This window comes from Aplysia californica, unplaced genomic scaffold (genome assembly GCF_000002075.1).
Source record: "Aplysia californica isolate F4 #8 unplaced genomic scaffold, AplCal3.0 scaffold00260, whole genome shotgun sequence".
Classification (NCBI taxonomy): domain Eukaryota; kingdom Metazoa; phylum Mollusca; class Gastropoda; order Aplysiida; family Aplysiidae; genus Aplysia; species Aplysia californica.
The window spans coordinates 893,397-899,415 of NW_004797530.1; positions in this window are offsets into that span (position 1 = coordinate 893,397).

Below are 6,019 nucleotides of genomic sequence, written 5' to 3' on the forward strand. Positions count from 1 at the left end.
GAGAGGGTGTTTGGGTAATGTCAGTTACTGCTAGCGGATGTCACAAAACAAGAACACGGACCTGCTACTGCTAGACAAAAGTAATAAATAAATGGAACAAACAAACAAATTAATTAATGGATTATTGTGGAGAGGGAAAAAAATCACCATGACTTCTTTGCACTGAAATATGGATAATAATAATCTGGAAGAAAATGCGCTTCAAAAATTCATTATCTCCACCGAGTCAACAAAATAAATCGATGCAAAATGTACATTTGATGAAAAACACTGTTGACCAAATTTTAATGGCAATGATAATGGCGTTCATGCTAAGGACAAAATGTATGCTTTACCTTTATATCGTACCGTATTGAATAAAATTATGAGAAATTCATATGAAGTAACAAGCTTGAAGAAAACAAAGGGAAGAATGGGTTTGTCATAAATATTCACATATAGCACAGGGAACAACAGTTTGAATCTAACAAGTAGACAAAACCATTTTCTGAGAAGAATGAATAAAATGGAAATTGAACGATCAACGCTTGCATGATAATGCATATGAAAAGCAAATGCCTCTGAACATTCAGACAACTGCCAATACCTCAGAAATATGAAAAACTATCAACGTGTTAGGACATTCAGACAACTGCCAATAATGCCTCTGACACACATACATACAATAGCTGATAATGTCTATAACATTATTACAACTGTCAGTGCCTCTTACAGTCAGAAATACCAGTACAGTCGATAACTCAGAGATACAGACAATACCTAAGAGATAATGTAGTCAATGTCTTAGAGATACAAACAAATGTCAATGCCTTAGAGATAAAGACAGGTGTCAACGCCTTAGAGAATCAGGTGTCAAAGATTCAAAGATATAGACAAGTCAGTATCAATGCCCAAGAGATACAGGCAGGTGTTAATGCTTTAGAGATAAAGACAAGTGTCAATGCCTTAGAGATACAGACAGGGGTCAACGATTTAGAGATTATATAGACAAGTGTCAATGCTTTAGAGATATAGACAAGTGTCAATGCCCAAGAGATACAGACAAGCGTCAATATGCCTCAGTGAGCCTACATACAGACAACAGCCAAAGCCCCTTAACATTTGTACAACTGCCCATACCCCGGGCAAACAGACAACTGTCAGGGCATCAGAACAATGGTACCAATGCTGTCTCTCCCCCCCCCGTCCACCCGCACCTCCACCCTCTAACTACCTTGGGAAATGGATTCCAGTAAACAGATTTGTACTTAAGGCCAAGAGAGATGTATTTAAGAACAAATTAATTGACTACTCATTTACTATGATACTGTTTAAAAAGGTCTGAAAAAACAAGTAAAAGATATTTCTTTCCAAAGAGGGCTTGCTCCTACATAAATAAGAGAGTAACATGTCACACAAAACAAATTACAGATTAATCATTATAAAGCAAAACCTGGGAATAAATCATTCTAATAAATTTTCACTTGCAAAAGAAAATTATGCAAACAACACTGACCCCACCAATATTTCACTCGGTATTGAGAACTTGTGCTTAAACAACAATATCATATCTTTTTAGGAGACGTCACCGCTTGAGCAATAACTCCCACAGCTGATCACAACCAAGGGTAACTATAGCCTCAGAAAAAAACAAAGCAAACCATAATAATATATTTCTTCGAATAAAGAGAAGCCCATCGACACAATAACTGTCATAAAGTCGGGGAAAAGTAAGAAAGACAGAAACAACAGAGGCGAGAGAAAAGAAGCAGGACCTAATAATAATAATAATAATAATAATTGCATTTATATAGCGCATATCCATGCTCAAGAGCATGCTCTAAGCGTTTTACAACTATTACCAGCAGAACCTTCCAACCACCTGCAAGTGTCAATGCAATTTAGCAATGAACACTAACAGACTAAAAAATAACTCGACGCCACGCCACAGACAAAGGGAAAAAGCCAACTTTCTTACTTTGCTTGCTGCCTTAACTCCAGGAGCCTTACAGTAAAAACAACACTTTGGCTTGCCCCGATATTTGGTAAAAGTTTGAAAATGAGCACTAGTATAATGCAAAGGGTAGTATGATAATAATAATAGTAAAATAGTTTTTAAGCCCGAACGGAATAATAATTATAATACGAATAACAATAATAATAATAATAAAGAAAAAAGAAAGTGGAAAAATGTTATCCTGTCCTTTGCTCCATCTTATCCTTCCCTCCTCCTCTTCCTCCGTCTCCTTTTCCGACTCCTCTTTCCTCTCACTCCCACACACCGCGTCATGATAACAATCACACTATGAGTCACTACTAGAAATGACTACACACGTCTGGCGCTCACTCAATTCATTAACAGTCTTCAATCTTTTTGCTCCATCTAAACGGTCTCTTTATACAATACAAATTTCTCCTTGGTACCTCGAAAGCGGACAAAGTTGAACAAGTAATTGCCAAAAAAAAACAGTAGCTGCTATTCCACATAGCATTAATATTTCAACATCTATTATACGCTTAGCTTACCATTCTGAATTACTAGTATACTGAATGCAAGGGTGACACATACCACAGATAGGAAGCAAAGTGATCAGTAAGGAAGACAATCGCCTACATATATAACTATCATTATGTTTTACACCCCATCGACACAATTTCCATCATTTAAGAAGTGGGTTAGTTTGAACTTGTCTGTCAGGGCCAACCCAAGCTGTGAGAGATATAACATCCAAGCAGACAGACGGACAAACTTGATAAAAACGCAGCCCAAACGGGAATCAAAATCATGTTTTCCATATGCCAGGGTGAAGTGCCTAACCACTACACCACAGACGCCAGTGACAAATGCCTATTGTCGGATAAGGCAAAATGATAGCCCCACCAATGCTGAGTGGGATGCAAGCAGCAGCCGAGCAGGCAGATGGAGATACGCAACAAAATAACTTCCCCACTTAAGAATTAAAATTAAACTCTTGTCTTTTACATCGGATGGTCAAGAGCAAAAACGCAGCATCACAAGCACTGGAAGGGTACATCTCTAGTCCCATTCCCCTTGCAATGACAGCAATGATGAAAACACAAAGTTCTGCTGCAAATGGAAAATGACTTGGTATCTCAAAAGCAGTGAATACATTTGAAGAAGCCATCATCAATAATTTATTTATAGATGCACCAGCCATCCATGTCCTGGTGCTGTTTTTGAAGAAGCCAAGAAAAAAAGGATGCAAGTCACATTTTGCTTGAAATAGGTGTTCTTTGTTTGATGACACTCCCGAAAGGAGACTTCACAATAGAAAATTTGAATATAAACCTCTTTGCATTTAAAAGAAATGACTAAATGGCTTTAAATCAAAGTTACAGCCTTTTATAATCTACCAAAACTCTATAATACATCAAGCTAAGTACCAGCTGCCGTTTTCTGCATTCTTCTCAAAACAACCTCAATTTGACTTACACCCTTTGTTTCTCTGATCCCTTCACTTATTCAAATAATCAGGTCTACAGGATCGGGCATGGTTAGGCAGTCTGCCTGGCTAGTGCACTCTTGAAATCAAAGATTATCAGCCTACATGCACTTACTAACACAGTATGTACCCCTGAGCAACTGGTCTACAATAATTATGTTCCGATAAAGAATCTGTGTCACACATATAATAATTCACGCATCAGGGGAATTCTACTGGACATCAATGATTATTTTTTCTTAAATGTAGACTAGACCCGTAAAAACAAACATGTTTGATATAGCCAGATAAGTCCAGTGAAATTCAGCCAGTTTTTCAATTCCCTATTCTGTGCATATCCTGCTGATAGATTCTACTACATTTCAAACTATAAAATATGATTATAAAATATGCAGACAGGCAGTTGAGAGATCAAAATGTAATCAAATTCGGGCTCATATTGCGCAAGAAGAAACATGATAAAAAGGAAAAAAAAATGGTTCAAGTTTCATTAACATGTAAAAATGCAGCTGATAGTTTCTGTTTTGAACAAAATAATAGGCACAAATTTCAATTGTATGGACTCACCGACTCAAAACATTATGTTCTTTATTCTTGAATGAAAAGATTGGAAAAGGGGGGCGTGTGTCTCTTGAACCACATTCAAGCAGAAAGAGTGTACAAAATGCTGCCACTCAAACTTTGCAGTAAGCTGTATGACATGTTTCACACTAGTGTTAACATCGATCATCAAGGAGCAGGCTGCTTCCACTGAACCTATTTTTAAAATTTTTAGTCAGAGCTTTACTGCACTAGAAACACAAACAGGTTACATAGGAGCTTAACATTTGCGGAGTTATTAGAAGAGTAAAATATAAAAAATAAGAAGGAGAAGAGAAAAGGATGATAGATATTTGATTGGAAAGGAAAAAACCACACCAGACTACCCATTAACCACACATAATTGCACCTGTCGGGACAACTAGGGCTCCGAATCAGATACATCTCGGAAAAGAAAATTAACAGGACATGCCTAATAAAAAATGTTTCCCTAAACGAAAACTGAACTTGCGCCCTTTGCGTTCTAGGTAAAAAGCCTAATCATTTCATCACAGACTCCAGAGCCACATAAACCAAGCTGCTTCGAGGAACATAAAGAGACTAGGAGATGCGAACAGGGAATGTAACCAAGGCATCACCGCTAAACTCCGGCTTTGGGGAGACCCTGTGAGGATTCACACAATCACAGAAAGAGGCATCATCCCTTTGACATAGCGAAAGCAAACACACTGTTTTACTGTTCATGTCTTACAAACCCATCGACGTAATTTAAATTGCTATAAAGGCAGGCTTCTTCAAAACCACCAGCCATCTGACAACCTCAAGAGCAGAGTGAGATAAAGCATCCCAGAGATATTTTAAAAAACAAAAAAACCCCCCCCCCACTAAACAAACAAAAAAACCTCCCCACTAAAAAAACAAAAAAACCTCCCCACTAAAAAAACACCCAAAAAATCTGCAAAAAAGAAAAACAAACATATCCCGAAACAACAGCAGTCTTATATCCAGTGGGTGGTTAGTGGTTGTTCTTGTATGGTTTGTTCCTTATTTCCAATCAAACATCAATCGTGGGTGGTTGGCGGGTGCTCAGGTGTGGTTTGCTTCTTCTTTCCTATCAAACATCTATTGTCCTTATCCCCCCTTCTTCTTTTTTATGTTTGTTACTCTCTTGTAACACCTCTAATCTTCTGGCGCTCACATTAACATGACCTTATGCAGTTGCGAGCGCCGTAAAACCTCTACTAAAACAAAAACTAAAGAAGCTCGTGCTTAAACTATAATTCAAATCAACAATCTCATACATGTACCCCCTTTTAGTCCTTCTCTTTTTTTTTTTCTTATCTTCCCCCTTCTCCATCGCCTCGTCTTTATGTTCCACACTCCCCTTCTCCTCCACTGCCCCTGCTTCTCCCCCTCCTCCTCTTCCTCCTCCTCCTCCTCCTTCTTGCCGCCGTCCCCCTCCTTTCCTCCTGTTCTACCCCCTCCCCCTCCCCCTTCTCCTGTCCTCCACCACATGTAAACGTAGTATTTTATGGAAATATATGAAAATCCTGTATTTTTCTTTTATCAACTTGAACTATGGAATAGACTTACATTTTGGCGCATATTAAAATATTTTTTAAAGAAGAAAGTTTGAAGCTGTAACTGTATATTTTGTAATTTCAGACAACGCCTTTGTGTGTGTGTGTGTCTGCCGGAGCAGTGGGTGAGGCCATTGTAGTGTGACCCACTTTGGATGCACGGTCATTCTCCCCCCGTAAGCTGGACAACAGCAACTACAGCAGTGTCGTCGAACGCACACGAACAAAGACGCTCAATTTTAACGGCGCAGAACCGTTACGTGATGTGGGCTTGTTAAATCTGACCAGGCATTGATGAAGTGGTCAGTCCCTGGATTGTCCACTGGATGAACAAAGACCTCGGAGAGGAGTGACCCGCGGGCTTTGTCGCTCGGTCCAGACCTGTCACTCAAGCCTTCTGCCACCGGATGGTACCGTCAAATTTTCAAAATAAATAGCTTGTTGTTGATAGGGGCC